Here is an 18,420-nt window from a genome sequence, read left to right on the forward strand (position 1 = left end):
CCAGTACAGGCACCGTGACCCCCCTCCCCTAGTACAGTCACCGTGACCCCCCCTCCCCCAGTACAGGCACCATCACCCCCCCTCCCCCAGTACAGGCACCGTGACCCCCCTCCCCCAGTACAGGCACCATCACCCCCCCCCCCTCCCCCAGTACAGGCACCGTCAACCCCCCCCCCACCTCCCCCAGTACAGGCACCGTGACCCCCCCCCTCCCCCAGTACAGGCACCGTCACCCCCCCTCCCCCAGTACAGGCACCGTGACCCCCCCTCCCCCAGTACAGGCACCGTGACTCCCCCCCCCCAGTACAGGCACCGTGACCCCCCTCCCCCAGTACAGGCACCGTCACCCCCCCCCCCCCCCCCCCCCAGTACAGGCACCGTGACACCCCTCCCCCAGTACAGGCACCGTGACTCCCCCCCCCCCCAGTACAGGCACCGTGACCCCCCTCCCCCAGTACAGGCACCATCACCCCCCCCCCTCCCCCAGTACAGGCACCGTCAACCCCCCCCCCCTCCCCCAGTACAGTCACCATGACCCCCCCTCCCCCAGTACAGGCACCGTGACCCCCCCTCCCCCAGTACAGGCACCGTGACTCCCCTCCCCCAGTACACTCACCGTGACCCCCCTCCCCCAGTACAGGCACCGTGACCCCCCCTCCCCCAGTACAGGCACCGTGACTCCCCTCCCCCAGTACACTCACCGTGACTCCCCCCCGACCCCAGTACAGGCACCGTGACCCCCCCTCCCCCAGTACAGGCACCGTGACTCCCCTCCCCCAGTACACTCACCGTGACTCCCCCCCCCCCCCCAGTACAGGCACCGTGACCCCCCTCCCCCAGTACAGGCACCGTGACTCCCCTCCCCCAGTACAGGCACCGTGACTCCCCTCCCCCAATACACTCACCGTGACCCCCCTCCCCCAGTACAGGCACCGTGACCCCCCCTCCCCCAGTACAGGCACCGTGACCCCCCTCCCCCAGTACACTCACCGTGACCCCCCTCCCCCAGTACAGGCACCGTGACCCCCATCCCCCAGTACACTCACTGTGACCCCCCTCCCCCAGTACAGGCACCGTGACCCCCCTCCCCCAGTACACTCACTGTGACCCCCCTCCCCCAGTACAGGCACCGTGACTCCCCTCCCCCAGTACACTCACCGTGACCCCCCTCCCCCAGTACAGGCACCGTGACTCCCCTCCCCCAGTACAGGCACCGTGACACCCCTCTCCCCCAGTACAGGCACCATGACACCCCCCTCCCCCATTACAGGCACCGTGACCCCCCTCCCCCAGTACAGGCACCGTTACCCCTCCTCCCGCAGTACACTCACCGTGACTCCCCTCCCCCAGTACAGGCACCATGACACCCCTCTCCCCCAGTACAGGCACCATGACACCCCCCTCCCCCAGTACAGGCACCGTGACCCCCCTCCACCAGTACAGGCACCGTGACCCCCCCTCCCCCATTACACTCACCGTGACTCCCCTCCCCCAGTACAGGCACCGTGACTCCCCTCCCCCAGTACAGGCACCATGACATCCCTCTCCCCCAGTACAGGCACCATGGCCCCCCTCCCCCAGTACAGGCACCGTGACCCCCCTCCCCCAGTACAGGCACCGTGACACCCCTCTCCCCCATTACAGGCACCGTAACCCCCCTCCCCCAGTACACTCACTGTGATCCCCCCTCCCCCAGTACAGTCACCGTGACCCTCCCTCCCCCAGTAAACTCACTGTGACCCCCCACCCCCAGTACAGGCACCATGACCCCCCCTCCCCCAGTACAGGCACCGTGACCCCCCCTCCCCCTGTACAGGCCGGGTAAGAGTCAGACTGAGATAGAGCCCCCTCCCTTAGTACAGGCACCATGACCCCCCTCCCCCAGTCCAGTTACCGTGACACCCCTCCCCCAGTACACTCACCGTATCACCCCTCCCTCCCCCAGTACACTCACCGTGACCCCCCGTCCCAGTACACTCACCGTGACCCCCCTCCCCCAGTACACTCACCGTGACCCCCCCTCCCCCAGTACAGGCACCGTGACCCCCCCTCCCCCAGTACAGGCACCGTGATCCCCCTCCCCCAGTACAGGCACTGTGACCCCCCTCCCCCAGTACACTCACCGTGACCCCCCCTCCCCCAGTACACTCACCGTGACCCCCCCTCCCCCAGTACAGGCACCGTGACCCCCCCTCCCCCAGTACAGGCACCGTGATCCCCCTCCCCCAGTACAGGCACTGTGACCCCCCCCTCCCCCAGTACACTCACCGTGACCCCCCCTCCCCCAGTACAGGCACCGTGATCCCCCTCCCCCAGTACAGGCACTGTGACCCCCCTCCCCCAGTACAGGCACCGTGACCCCCCCTCCCCCAGTACACTCACCGTGAACCCCCTCCCCCAGCACAGGCACCGTGACTCCCCCCCCCCCAGTACAGGCACCGTGACCCCCCCTCCCCCAGTACAGGCACCGTGACTCCCCTCCCCCAGTACACTCACCGTGACCCCCCCCCCAGTACAGGCACCGTGACCCCCCCTCCCCCAGTACAGGCACCGTGACTCCCCTCCCCCAGTACACTCACCGTGACCCGCCTTCCCCAGTACAGGCACCGTGACCCACCCTCCCCCAGTACAGGCACCGTGACCCCCCTCCCCCAGTACACTCACCGTGACCCCTCTCCCCCAGTACAGGCACCGTGACTCCCCCCCCCCCCAGTACAGGCACCGTGACCCCCCCTCTCCCAGTACAGGCACCGTGACCCCCCTCCCCCATTACACTCACCGTGACCCCCCTCCCCCAGTACAGGCACCGTGACCCCCACTCCCCCAGTACAGGCACCGTGACCCCCCTCCCCCAGTACAGGCACCGTGACTCCTCCCCCCCCAGTACAGGCACCGTGACCCCTCCCCCCCCCCCCCCCCCCAGTACAGGCACCGTGACCCCCCTCCCCCAGTACAGGCACCGTGACCCCCCTCCCCCAGTACAGGCACCGTGACTCCCCTCCCCCAGTACAGGCACCGTGACCCCCCTCCCCCAGTACAGGCACCGTGACCCCCCTCCCCCAGTACACTCACCGTGACCCCCCCTCCCCCAGTACAGGCACCGTGACTCCCCTCCCCCAGTACAGGCACCATGACACCCCCCTCCCCCAGTACAGGCACCGTGACCCCCCTCCCCCAGTACAGGCACCGTGACCCCCCCTCTCCCAGTACACTCACCGTGACTCCCCTCCCCCAGTACAGGCACCATGACACCCCTCTCCCCCAGTACAGGCACCATGACCCCCCCTCCCCCAGTACAGGCACCGTGACCCCCCTCCCCCAGTACAGGCACTGTGACCCCCCCTCCCCCATTACACTCACCGTGACTCCCCTCCCCCAGTACAGGCACCATGACACCCCTCTCCCCCAGTACAGGCACCATGGCCCCCCTCCCCCAGTACAGGCACCGTGACACCCCTCTCCCCCATTACAGGCACCGTAACCCCCCTCCCCCAGTACACTCACTGTGACCCCCCCTCCCCCAGTACACTCACCGTGACCCCCCCCCCAGTACAGGCACCGTGACCCCCCCTCCCCCAGTACAGGCACCGTGACTCCCCTCCCCCAGTACACTCACCGTGACCCGCCTTCCCCAGTACAGGCACCGTGACCCACCCTCCCCCAGTACAGGCACCGTGACCCCCCTCCCCCAGTACACTCACCGTGACCCCCCTCCCCCAGTACAGGCACCGTGACTCCCCCCCCCCCCCCAGTACAGGCACCGTGACCCCCCCTCTCCCAGTACAGGCACCGTGACCCCCCTCCCCCATTACACTCACCGTGACCCCCCTCCCCCAGTACAGGCACCGTGACCCCCACTCCCCCAGTACAGGCACCGTGACCCCCCTCCCCCAGTACAGGCACCGTGACTCCTCCCCCCCCCCCAGTACAGGCACCGTGACCCCTCCCCCCCCCCCCCCCCAGTACAGGCACCGTGACCCCCCTCCCCCAGTACAGGCACCGTGACCCCCCTCCCCCAGTACAGGCACCGTGACCCACCCTCCCCCAGTACAGGCACCGTGACCCCCCTCCCCCAGTACACTCACCGTGACCCCCCTCCCCCAGTACAGGCACCGTGACTCCCCCCCCCCCAGTACAGGCACCGTGACCCCCCCTCTCCCAGTACAGGCACCGTGACCCCCCTCCCCCATTACACTCACCGTGACCCCCCTCCCCCAGTACAGGCACCGTGACCCCCACTCCCCCAGTACAGGCACCGTGACCCCCCTCCCCCAGTACAGGCACCGTGACTCCTCCCCCCCCCAGTACAGGCACCGTGACCCCTCCCCCCCCCCCCCCAGTACAGGCACCGTGACCCCCCTCCCCCAGTACAGGCACCGTGACCCCCCTCCCCCAGTACAGGCACCGTGACTCCCCTCCCCCAGTACAGGCACCGTGACCCCCCTCCCCCAGTACAGGCACCGTGACCCCCCTCCCCCAGTACACTCACCGTGACCCCCCCTCCCCCAGTACAGGCACCGTGACTCCCCTCCCCCAGTACAGGCACCATGACACCCCCCTCCCCCAGTACAGGCACCGTGACCCCCCTCCCCCAGTACAGGCACCGTGACCCCCCCTCTCCCAGTACACTCACCGTGACCCCCCATCCCCCAGTACAGGCACCGTGACCCCCCCTCCCCCAGTACAGTCACCGTGATCCCCCCTCCCCCAGTACACGCACTGCGAACCCCCTTCCCCCAGTACAGGCACCGTGACCCCCACTCCCCCAGTACAGGCACCGTGACCCCCCCTCCCCCAGTACAGGCACCATGACCCCCCCTCCCCCAGTACAGGCACCATGACTCCCCTCCCCCCGTACAGTCACCGTGATCCCCCCTCCCCCAGTACACGCACCGCGACCCCCCTTCCCCCAGTACAGGCACCATGACCCCCACCCCAGTACAGGCACCGTGACCCCCCCTCCCCCAGAACACTCACAGTGATCCCCCTCCCCCAGTACACTCACCGTGACCCCCCTCCCCTAATTCAGGCACCGTGACTCCCCCTCCCCCAGTACACTCACCGTGAACACCCCTCCCCCCATACAGGCACCGTGACCCCCTCCCCCAGTACAGGCACCGTGACCCCCATCTCCGAGTACACTCACCGTGACTCCCCCTCCCCCCAGTACACTCACCGTGAACACCCCTCCCCCAATACAGGCACCGTGACCCCCTCCCCCAGTACAGGCACCGTGACCCCCCCTCCCCCAGTACAGTCACCGTGACCCCCCCTCCCCCAGTACAGGCACCGTGACCCCCCCCTCCCCCTGTACAGGCTGGGTAAGAGTCAGACTGAGATAGAGCCCCCTCCCTTAGTACAGGCACCATGACCCCCCTCCCCCAGTCCAGTTACCGTGACACCCCACCCCCAGTACACTCACTGTATCACCCCTCCCTCCCCCAGTACACTCACCGTGACCCCCCTCCCCCAGTACACTCACCGTGACCCCCCCTCCCCCAGTACAGGCACCGTGACCCCCCCCTCCCCCTGTACAGGCTGGGTAAGAGTCAGACTGAGATAGAGCCCCCTCCCTTAGTACAGGCACCATGACCCCCCTCCCCCAGTCCAGTTACCGTGACACCCCACCCCCAGTACACTCACTGTATCACCCCTCCCTCCCCCAGTACACTCACCGTGACCCCCCTCCCCCAGTACACTCACCGTGACCCCCCCTCCCCCATTCAGGCACCGTGACCCCCGCTCCCCCAGTACAGGCACCGTGACCCCTCTCCACCAGTACAGGCACTGTGACCCCCCTCCCCCAGTACACTCACCGTGACCCCCCCTCCCCCAGTACACTCACCGTGACCCCCCTCCCCCAGTACACTCACCGTGACCCCCCCTCCCCCAGTACACTCACCGTGACCCCGCTCCCCCAGTACACTCACCGTGACTACCCCTCCCCCAGTACAGTCACCGTGACCCCCCTCCCCCAGTACAGTCACCGTGACCCCCCTCCCCCAGTACAGGCACCGTAACCCCCCCTCCCTTAGTACAGGCACCGTGACCCCCCTCCCCCAGTACACTCACCGTGACCCCCCTCCCCCAGTACAGTCACCGTGACCCCCCTCCCCCAGTACAGTCACCGTGACCCCTCTTCCCCAGTTCAGTCACTGTGACCCCCCTACCCCAGTACACTCACCCTCCCCCTCCCCCAGTACACTCACCGTGACTCCCCCTCCCCCAGTACAGTCACCGTGACCCCCCTCCGCCAGTACAGGCACCGTAACCCCCCCTTCCCTAGTACAGGCACCGTGACCCCCCTCCCCCAGTACACTCACCGTGATCCCCCTCCCCCAGTACACTCTCCGTGACCCCCCTCCCCCAGTACACTCACCGTGAACACCCCTCCCCCAATACAGGCACCGTGACCCCCTCCCCCAGTACAGGCACCGTGACCCCCATCTCCGAGTACACTCACCGTGACTCCCCCTCCCCCCAGTACACTCACCGTGAACACCCCTCCCCCAATACAGGCACCGTGACCCCCTCCCCCAGTACAGGCACCGTGACCTCTGTCCCCCAGTACAGGCACCGTGACCCACCTCCCCCAGTACTCTCACCGTGACCCCGCTCCCCCACTACACTCACTGTGACCCCCCCTCTCCCCCAGTACACTCACTGTGACCCCCCCCCTCCCCCAGTACAGTCACGGTGACCCCCCCTCCCCCAGTACAGGCACCGTGACCCCCTCCCCCAGTATACTCACCGTGACCCCCCTCTCCCCCAGTACACTCACTGTGACCCCCCCTCCCCCAGTACATTCACCGTGTCCCTCCCTCCCCCAGTATAGTCATCGTGACCCCCCTCCCCCAATACACTCACCGTGACCCCCCTCCCACAGTACAGGCACCGTGACCCCCCTCCCCCGGTACAGGCACCGTGACCCCCCTCCACCAGTACAGGCACCGTGACCCCTCCTCCCCAGTACAGGCACCGTGACCCCGCATCCCCCAGTACAGGCACCGTGACCCCCCCTCCCCCAGTACAGGCACCGTGACCCCCCCTCCCCCAGTACAGGCACCGTGACCCCCCCTCCCCCAGTACAGGCACCGTGACCCCCCATCCCCCAGTACAGGCACCGTGACCCCCCCTCCCCCAGTACAGTCACCGTGATCCCCCCTCCCCCAGTACACGCACTGCGAACCCCCTTCCCCCAGTACAGGCACCGTGACCCCCACTCCCCCAGTACAGGCACCGTGACCCCCCCTCCCCCAGTACAGGCACCATGACCCCCCCTCCCCCAGTACAGGCACCATGACTCCCCTCCCCCCGTACAGTCACCGTGATCCCCCCTCCCCCAGTACACGCACCGCGACCCCCCTTCCCCCAGTACAGGCACCATGACCCCCACCCCAGTACAGGCACCGTGACCCCCCCTCCCCCAGAACACTCACAGTGATCCCCCTCCCCCAGTACACTCACCGTGACCCCCCTCCCCTAATTCAGGCACCGTGACTCCCCCTCCCCCAGTACACTCACCGTGAACACCCCTCCCCCCATACAGGCACCGTGACCCCCTCCCCCAGTACAGGCACCGTGACCCCCATCTCCGAGTACACTCACCGTGACTCCCCCTCCCCCCAGTACACTCACCGTGAACACCCCTCCCCCAATACAGGCACCGTGACCCCCTCCCCCAGTACAGGCACCGTGACCCCCCCTCCCCCAGTACAGTCACCGTGACCCCCCCTCCCCCAGTACTCTCACCGTGACCCCCCCTCCCCCAGTACTCTCACCGTGACCCCCCCTCCCCCAGTACAGTCACGGTGACCCCCCCTCTCCCAGTACAGGCACCGTGACCCCCACCCCCCACCCCAGTAGAGGCACCGTGACCCCCCCTCCCCCAGTACACTCACCGTGACATCCGCTCCCCCCAGTACACTCACCGTGACTCCCCCTCCCCCCCAGTACAGTCACCGTGACTCCCCCTCACCCCCAGTACAGTCACCGTGACTCCCCCTCACCCCCAGTACAGTCACCGTGACCCCCCATCCCCCAGTACAGTCACCGTGACCCCCCATCCCCCAGTACAGGCACCGTGACCCCCCCTCCCCCAGTACAGTCACCGTGACCCCCCATCCCCCAGTACAGACACCGTGACCCCCCCATCCCCAAGTACAGGCACCGTGACCCCCCCTCCCCCAGTACAGGCACCGTGACCCCCCATCCCCCAGTACAGTCACCGTGACCCCCCATCCCCAAGTACAGGCACCGTGACCCCCCCATCCCCCAGTAGAGGCACCGTGACCCCCACCCCCCCCCCCCAGTACACTCACCGTGAACACCCCTCCCCCAGTACACGCACCGTGACCCTTTCCCCCAGTACAGGCACCGTGACCCCCATCTCCGAGTACACTCACCGTGACTCCCCCTCCCCCAGTACAGGCACCGTGACCCCCCTCCCCCAGTACACTCACCGTGACCCCCCCCCAGTACACTCACCGTGACCCCCCCTCCCCCAGTACAGTCACCGTGACATCCCCTCCCCCCAGTACACTCACCGTGACCCCCCTCCCACACTACACTCACCGTGACCCCCCTCCCCCACTACACTCACTGTGACTCCCCCTCCCGCAGTACAGTCACCGTGACCCCCCTCCGCGAGTACTCTCACCGTGACCCCCCCTCCCCCAGTACAGTCACCGTGACCCCCCCTCCCCCAGTACAGTCACCGTGACCCCCCTCCCCCAGTACACCCACCGTGACCCCCCATCCCCCACTACACTCACTGTGACCCCCCTCCCCCACTACACTCACTGTGACTCCCCCTCCCGCAGTACAGTCACCGTGACCCCCCTCCGCGAGTACTCTCACCGTGACCCCCCATCCCCCAGTACAGTCACCGTGACTCCCCCCTCCCCCAGTACTCTCACCATGACCCCCCCTCCCCCAGTACAGTCACCGTGACCCCCCCTCCCCCAGTACACTCACCGTGACCCCTCCCAGTACTCTCACCGTGACCCCCCCTCCCCCAGTACAGTCACCGTGACTCCCCCTCCCCCCCACTACACTCACTGTGACCCCCCTCCCCCAGTACACTCACCGTGACTCCCCCTCCCCCCCACCACACTCACTGTGACCCCCCTCCCCCAGTACACTCACCGTGACTCCCCCTCCCCCCCACTACACTCACTGTGACCCCCCCTCCTCCAGTACAGGCACCGTAACCCCCCCTCCCTTAGTACAGGCACCGTAACCCCCCCCCTCCCTTAGTACAGGCACCGTGACCCCTCTCCCCCAGTACACTCACCGTGACACCCCCCCAGTACACTCACCGTGACCCCCCTCCCCCAGTACAGGCACCGTGACCCCCCCCCTGTACACCCGCCGTGACACCCCCCTCCCCCAGTACACTCACCGTGACTCCCCCTCCCCCAGTACACTCACCGTGACCCCCCCCCCCAGTACACTCACCGTGACCCCCCCCCAGTACACTCACCGTGACCCCCCCTCCCCCAGTACACTCACGGTGACCCCCCTCCCCCAGTACAGGCACCGTGACCCCCCCTCCCACAGTACACTCACCGTGACTCCCCCTCCCCCAGAACACTCACCGTGACCCCCCGTCCCCAGTACACTCACCGTGACCCCCCCTCCCCCAGTACAGTCACCGTGACCCCCCCTCCCCCAGTACAGGCACCGTGACCCCCACCCCAGTAGAGGCACCGTGACCCCCCCTCCCCCAGTACACTCACCGTGACATACCCTCCCCCCAGTACACTCACCGTGACTCCCCCTCCCCCCCAGTACAGTCACCGTGACCCCCCATCCCCCAGTACAGTCACCGTGACCCCCCATCCCCCAGTACAGGCACCGTGACCCCCCCTCCCCCAGTACAGTCACCGTGACCCCCCATCCCCAAGTACAGGCACCGTGACCCCCCCTCCCCCAGTACAGGCACCGTGACCCCCCATCCCCCAGTACAGTCACCGTGACCCCCCATCCCCAAGTACAGGCACCGTGACCCCCCCATCCCCCAGTACACGCACCGCGACCCCCCTTCCCCCAGTACAGGCACCGTGACCCCCACCCCCCACCCCAGTAGAGGCACCGTGACCCCCCCTCCCCCAGTACACTCACAGTGACTCCCCCTCCCCCAGTACAGGCACCGTGACTCCCCCCCCCCCCCCCAGTACACTCACCGTGAACACCCCTCCCCCAGTACAGGCACCGTGACCCTTTCCCCCAGTACAGGCACCGTGACCCCCATCTCCGAGTACACTCACCGTGACTCCCCCTCCCCCAGTACAGGCACCGTGACCCCCCTCCCCCAGTACACTCACCGTGACCCCCCCCCAGTACACTCACCGTGACCCCCCCTCCCCCAGTACAGTCACCGTGACATCCCCTCCCCCCAGTACACTCACCGTGACCCCCCTCCCCCACTACACTCACCGTGACCCCCCTCCCCCACTACACTCACTGTGACTCCCCCTCCCGCAGTACAGTCACCGTGACCCCCCTCCGCGAGTACTCTCACCGTGACCCCCCCTCCCCCAGTACAGTCACCGTGACTCCCCCCTCCCCCAGTACTCTCACCGTGACCCCCCCTCCCCCAGTACAGTCACCGTGACTCCCCCTCCCCCCCACTACACTCACTGTGACCCCCCTCCCCCAGTACACTCACCGTGACTCCCCCTCCCCCCCACTACACTCACTGTGACCCCCCTCCCCCAGTACACTCACCGTGACTCCCCCTCCCCCCCACTACACTCACTGTGACCCCCCCTCCTCCAGTACAGGCACCGTAACCCCCCCTCCCTTAGTACAGGCACCGTAACCCCCCCCTCCCTTAGTACAGGCACCGTGACCCCCCTCCCCCAGTACACTCACCGTGACACCCCTCCCCCAGTACACTCACCGTGACCCCCCCCCAGTACACTCACCGTGACCCCCCTCCCCCAGTACAGGCACCGTGACCCCCCCCCTGTACACCCGCCGTGACCCCCCCTCCCCCAGTACACTCACCGTGACTCCCCCTCCCCCAGTACACTCACCGTGACCCCCCCCCCAGTACACTCACCGTGACCCCCCCCCAGTACACTCACCGTGACCCCCCCTCCCCCAGTACACTCACGGTGACCCCCCTCCCCCAGTACAGGCACCGTGACCCCCCCTCCCACAGTACACTCACCGTGACTCCCCCTCCCCCAGTACACTCACCGTGACCCCCCCCCTCCCCAGTACACTCACCGTGACCCCCCTCCCCCAGAACACTCACCGTGACCCCCTGTCCCCAGTACACTCACCGTGACCCCCCCTCCCCCAGTACAGTCACCGTGACCCCCCCTCCCCCAGTACAGGCACCGTGACCCCCCCTCCCCCAGTAGAGGCACCGTGACCCCCCCTCCCCCAGTACAGTCACCGTGACCCCCCCTCCCCCAGTACAGGCACCGTGACCCCCCCTCCCCCAGTACAGGCACCGTGACCCCTCCTCCCCAGTACAGTCACCGTGACCCCGCATCCCCCAGTACAGGCACCGTGACCCCCCCTCCCCCAGTACAGGCACCGTGACCCCCCCTCCCCCAGTACAGGCACCGTGACCCCCCCTCCCCCAGTACAGGCACCGTGACCCCCCATCCCCCAGTACAGGCACCGTGACCCCCCCTCCCCCAGTACAGTCACCGTGATCCCCCCTCCCCCAGTACACGCACTGCGAACCCCCTTCCCCCAGTACAGGCACCGTGACCCCCACTCCCCCAGTACAGGCACCGTGACCCCCCCTCCCCCAGTACAGGCACCATGACCCCCCCTCCCCCAGTACAGGCACCATGACCCCCCCTCCCCCCGTACAGTCACCGTGATCCCCCCTCCCCCAGTACACGCACCGCGACCCCCCTTCCCCCAGTACAGGCACCATGACCCCCATCCCCCACCCCAGTACAGGCACCGTGACCCCCCCTCCCCCAGAACACTCACAGTGATCCCCCTCCCCCAGTACACTCACCGTGACCCCCCTCCCCTAATTCAGGCACCGTGACTCCCCCTCCCCCAGTACACTCACCGTGAACACCCCTCCCCCCATACAGGCACCGTGACCCCCTCCCCCAGTACAGGCACCGTGACCCCCATCTCCGAGTACACTCACCGTGACTCCCCCTCCCCCCAGTACACTCACCGTGAACACCCCTCCCCCAATACAGGCACCGTGACCCCCTCCCCCAGTACAGGCACCGTGACCTCTGTCCCCCAGTACAGGCACCGTGACCCACCTCCCCCAGTACTCTCACCGTGACCCCCCCTCCCCCAGTACAGTCACGGTGACCCCCCCTCCCCCAGTACAGTCACCGTGACCCCCCTCCCCCACTACACTTGCTGTGACCCCCCCTCCCCCAGTACAGTCACGGTGACCCCCCCTCCCCCAGTACAGGCACCGTGACCCCCTCCCCCAGTATACTCACCGTGACATCCCCTCCCCCCAGTACAGTCACCGTGACTCCCCCTCCCCCCAAGTACAGTCACCGTGACCCCCCATCCCCCAGTTCAGGCACCATGACCCCCCCTCCCCCAGTACAGGCACCGTGATCCCCCCTCCCCCAGTACACGCACCGCGACCCCCCTTCCCCCAGTACAGGCACCGTGACCCCCACCCCCCACCCCAGTAGAGGCACCGTGACCCCCCCTCCCCCAGTACACTCACCGTGACATCCGCTCCCCCCAGTACACTCACCGTGACTCCCCCTCCCCCCCAGTACAGTCACCGTGACCCCCCATCCCCCAGTACAGGCACCGTGACCCCCCCTCCCCCAGTACAGTCACCGTGACCCCCCATCCCCCAGTACAGACACCGTGACCCCCCCATCCCCAAGTACAGGCACCGTGACCCCCCCTCCCCCAGTACAGGCACCGTGACCCCCCATCCCCCAGTACAGTCACCGTGACCCCCCATCCCCAAGTACAGGCACCGTGACCCCCCCATCCCCCAGTACACGCACCGCGACCCCCCTTCCCCCAGTACAGGCACCGTGACCCCCACCCCCCACCCCAGTAGAGGCACCGTGACCCCCCCCTCCCCCAGTACACTCACAGTGACTCCCCCTCCCCCAGTACAGGCACCGTGACTCTCCCCCCCCCCCCAGTACACTCACCGTGACTCCCCCTCCCCCAGTACAGGCACCGTGACCCCCCTCCCCCAGTACACTCACCGTGACCCCCCCCCAGTACACTCACCGTGACCCCCCCTCCCGCAGTACAGTCACCGTGACCCCCCTCCGCGAGTACTCTCACCGTGACCCCCCCTCCCCCAGTACAGTCACCGTGACTCCCCCTCCCCCCCACTACACTCACTGTGACCCCCCTCCCCCAGTACACTCACCGTGACTCCCCCTCCCCCCCACCACACTCACTGTGACCCCCCTCCCCCAGTACACTCACCGTGACTCCCCCTCCCCCCCACTACACTCACTGTGACCCCCCCTCCTCCAGTACAGGCACCGTAACCCCCCCTCCCTTAGTACAGGCACCGTAACCCCCCCCTCCCTTAGTACAGGCACCGTGACCCCCCTCCCCCAGTAAACTCACCGTGACCCCCCCCAGTACACTCACCGTGACCCCCCTCCCCCAGTACAGGCACCGTGACCCCCCCCCTGTACACCCGCCGTGACCCCCCTCCCCCAGTACACTCACCGTGACTCCCCCTCCCCCAGTACACTCACCGTGACCCTCCCCCCAGTACACTCACCGTGAACCCCCCCCAGTACACTCACCGTGACCCCCCTCCCCCAGTACACTCACGGTGACCCCCCTCCCCCAGTACAGGCACCGTGACCCCCCCTCCCACAGTACACTCACCGTGACTCCCCCTCCCCCAGTACACTCACCGTGACCCCCCTCCCCCAGAACACTCACCGTGACCCCCCGTCCCCAGTACACTCACCGTGACCCCCCCTCCCCCAGTACAGTCACCGTGACCCCCCCTCCCCCAGTACAGGCACCGTGACCCCCACCCCCCACCCCAGTAGAGGCACCGTGACCCCCCCTCCCCCAGTACACTCACCGTGACATCCCCTCCCCCCAGTACACTCACCGTGACTCCCCCTCCCCCCCAGTACAGTCACCGTGACCCCCCATCCCCCAGTACAGTCACCGTGACCCCCCATCCCCCAGTACAGGCACCGTGACCCCCCCTCCCCCAGTACAGTCACCGTGACCCCCCATCCCCCAGTACAGACACCGTGACCCCCCATCCCCAAGTACAGGCACCGTGACCCCCCCTCCCCCAGTACAGGCACCGTGACCCCCCATCCCCCAGTACAGTCACCGTGACCCCCCATCCCCAAGTACAGGCACCGTGACCCCCCCATCCCCCAGTACACGCACCGCGACCCCCCTTCCCCCAGTACAGGCACCGTGACCCCCACCCCCCACCCCAGTAGAGGCACCGTGACCCCCCCTCCCCCAGTACACTCACAGTGACTCCCCCTCCCCCAGTACAGGCACCGTGACTCCCCCCCCCCCCCCCCAGTACACTCACCGTGAACACCCCTCCCCCAGTACACGCACCGTGACCCTTTCCCCCAGTACAGGCACCGTGACCCCCATCTCCGAGTACACTCACCGTGACTCCCCCTCCCCCAGTACAGGCACCGTGACCCCCTCCCCCAGTACACTCACCGTGACCCCCCCCCAGTACACTCACCGTGACCCCCCCTCCCCCAGTACAGTCACCGTGACATCCCCTCCCCCCAGTACACTCACCGTGACCCCCCTCCCCCACTACACTCACCGTGACCCCCCTCCCCCACTACACTCACTGTGACTCCCCCTCCCGCAGTACAGTCACCGTGACCCCCCTCCGCGAGTACTCTCACCGTGACCCCCCCTCCCCCAGTACAGTCACCGTGACTCCCCCCTCCCCCAGTACTCTCACCGTGACCCCCCCTCCCCCAGTACAGTCACCGTGACTCCCCCTCCCCCCCACTACACTCACTGTGACCCCCCTCCCCCAGTACACTCACCGTGACTCCCCCCCCCCCCCACTACACTCACTATGACCCCCCCTCCTCCAGTACAGGCACCGTAACCCCCCCTCCCTTAGTACAGGCACCGTAACCCCCCCCTCCCTTAGTACAGGCACCGTGACCCCCCTCCCCCAGTACACTCACCGTGACACCCCTCCCCCAGTACACTCACCGTGACCCCCCCCCCAGTACACTCACCGTGACCCCCCTCCCCCAGTACAGGCACCGTGACCCCCCCCCCCTGTACACCCGCCGTGACCCCCCCTCCCCCAGTACACTCACCGTGACCCCCCCCCCAGTACACTCACCGTGACCCCCCCCCAGTACACTCACCGTGACCCCCCCTCCCCCAGTACACTCACGGTGACCCCCCTCCCCCAGTACAGGCACCGTGACCCCCCCTCCCACAGTACACTCACCGTGACTCCCCCTCCCCCAGTACACTCACCGTGACCCCCCCCCCTCCCCAGTACACTCACCGTGACCCCCCTCCCCCAGAACACTCACCGTGACCCCCTGTCCCCAGTACACTCACCGTGACCCCCCCTCCCCCAGTACAGTCACCGTGACCCCCCCTCCCCCAGTACAGGCACCGTGACCCCCCCTCCCCCAGTAGAGGCACCGTGACCCCCCCTCCCCCAGTACAGTCACCGTGACCCCCCCTCCCCCAGTACAGGCACCGTGACCCCCCCTCCCCCAGTACAGGCACCGTGACCCCCCCTCCCCCAGTACACTCACCGTGACTCCCCCTCCCCCAGTACACTCACCGTGACCCCCCTCCCCCAGAACACTCACCGTGACCCCCCCTCCCCAGTACACTCACCGTGACCCCCCTCCCCCAGAACACTCACCGTGACCCCCCCTCCCCAGTACACTCACCGTGACCCCCCCTCCCCTAGAACACTCACCGTGACCCCCCCTCCCCCAGTACACTCACCGTGACTCCCCCTCCCCGAGTACACTCACCGTGACCCCCCCTCCCCCAGTACAGTCACGGTGACCCTCCTCCCCCAGTACAGGCACCGTGACCCCCCCTCCCCCAGTACACTCACCGTGACTCCCCCTCCCCCAGTACACTCACCGTGACCCCCCCTCCCCAGTACACTCACCGTGACCCCCCTCCCCCAGAACACTCACCGTGACCCCCCCTCCCCAGAACACTCACCGTGACCCCCCCCTCCCCAGAACACTCACCGTGACCCCCCTCCCCCAGTACAGTCACCATGACCCCCCCAGTACAGTCACCGTGACCCCCCCAGTACAGTCACCGTGACCTCCCCTCCCCCAGTACAGTCACCATGACCCCCCCAGTACAGTCACCGTGACCCCCCCAGTACAGTCACCGTGACCCCCCCAGTACAGTCACCGTGACCCCCCCTCCCCCAGTACAGTCACCATGACCCCCCCAGTACAGTCACCGTGACCCCCCCAGTACAGTCACCGTGACCCCCCCAGTACAGTCACCATGACCCCCCCAGTACAGTCACCGTGACCCCCCCAGTACAGTCACCGTGACCTCCCCTCCCCCAGTACAGTCACCATGACCCCCCCAGTACAGTCACCGTGACCCCCCCAGTACAGTCACCGTGACCCCCCCAGTACAGTCACCATGACCCCCCCAGTACAGTCACCGTGACCCCCCCAGTACAGTCACCGTGACCCCCCCAGTACAGTCACCGTGACCTCCCCTCCCCCAGTACAGTCACCATGACCCCCCCAGTACAGTCACCGTGACCCCCCCAGTACAGTCACCGTGACCCCCCCAGTACAGTCACCGTGACCCCCCCAGTACAGTCACCGTGACCCCCCCTCCCCCAGTGGTAGGAAGTTACAACCAGTCACCTCCCCAACGCTGAGCCAATCCCTGGTCTCTCTCTGTCACATCCAGGATGTTGCACTCTCTCTGTTTCTGACCCAGGGTCTCATTATTAATAAACATTGTTGTTCCTGAGGGTTCAGTCACAGACAGGTATTGCCTTCACCAACAAACCCCAAACCCTTCCTGATGTAAGGTCCCACACCGGATCCTGCTAACCACGGCCAATCACTAAACACAAATCCCAGCAGATGCTGGAAATCAGAAACACCCTCAGACTCCGCACGTCTGCAGCATTTGTTGACGGAGACTCTGAGCCCACACTAATCCCGACCCCAGCGCGGGCAGCGATGGTGTCTTTTGGGTTTGGGGATTCTTCACATTATTCTGCTGGAGCCCCTCAACCAGCAAATACATTCACGCTCTGCATCTGGATCTCTCACTCTCTGACTGTATAACACTCCCTCTCCCTCTCTCTCACTCTCTGACTGTATAACACTCCCTCTCCCTCTCTCTCACTCTCTGACTGTATAACACTCCCTCTCCCTCTCACTCACTCTCTGACTGTATAACACTCGCTCTCCCTCTCCCTCTCTCTCACTCACTGACTGTATAACACTCGCTCTCCCTCTCCCTCTCTCTCACTCTCTGACTGTATAACACTCCCTCTCCCTCTCTCTCACTCTCTGACTGTATAACACTCGCTCTCCCTCTCCCTCTCTCTCACTCACTGACTGTATAACACTCCCTCTCCCTCTCACTCTCTCTCACTCTCTGACTGTATAACACTCGCTCTCCCTCTCACTCTCTCTCACTCTCTGACTGTATAACACTCCCTCTCCCTCTCTCTCACTCTCTGACTGTATAACACTCGCTTTCACTCTCTCTCACTCTCTGACTGTATAACACTCGCTCTCACTCTCTCTCACTCTCTGACTGTATAACACTCGCTTTCACTCTCTCTCACTCTCTGACTGTATAACACTCGCTCTCACTCTCTCTCACTCTCTGACTGTATAACACTCGCTTTCACTCTCTCTCACTCTCTGACTGTATAACACTCCCTCTCCCTCTCTCTCACTCTCACTCACTGACCGTATAACACTCCCTCTCCCTCTCTCTCACTCACTGACTGTATAACACTCCCTCTCCCTCTCACTCTCTGACTGTATAACACTCTCCCTCCCTCTCACTCACTGACTGTATAACACTCCCTCTCCCTCTCCCTCTCTCTCACTCTCTGACTGTATAACACTCCCTCTCCCTCTCTCTCACTCTCACTCACTGACCGTATAACACTCCCTCTCCCTCTCTCTCACTCACTGACTGTATAACACTCGCTCTCACTCTCTCTCACTCTCTGACTGTATAACACTCTCCCTCCCTCTCACTCACTGACTGTATAACACTCCCTCTCCCTCTCCCTCTCTCTCACTCTCTGACTGTATAACACTCCCTCTCCCTCTCTCTCACTCTCTGACTGTATAACACTCCCTCTCCCTCTCTCTCACTCTCACTCACTGACCGTATAACACTCCCTCTCCCTCTCTCTCACTCTCTGACTGTATAACACTCCCTCTCCCTCTCTCTCACTCTCTG

At 66.2% G+C, this 18,420-nt stretch overlaps 1 protein-coding gene across 1 annotated transcript in view; it reads left to right on the forward strand.

Annotated features, from left to right (window-relative positions):
- The window catches only part of asic1c (acid-sensing (proton-gated) ion channel 1c), a 246,597-nt gene that overhangs the window by 100,111 nt on the left and 128,066 nt on the right, over positions 1-18,420 (forward strand). The gene's annotated exons all lie outside the window — the stretch shown is intronic.

The sequence above is a fragment of the Chiloscyllium plagiosum genome, unplaced genomic scaffold (assembly GCF_037043375.1).
Source record: "Chiloscyllium plagiosum isolate Xiang-an unplaced genomic scaffold, Cpla_swu_hap1 HiC_scaffold_4, whole genome shotgun sequence".
Lineage (NCBI taxonomy): Eukaryota > Metazoa > Chordata > Chondrichthyes > Orectolobiformes > Hemiscylliidae > Chiloscyllium > Chiloscyllium plagiosum.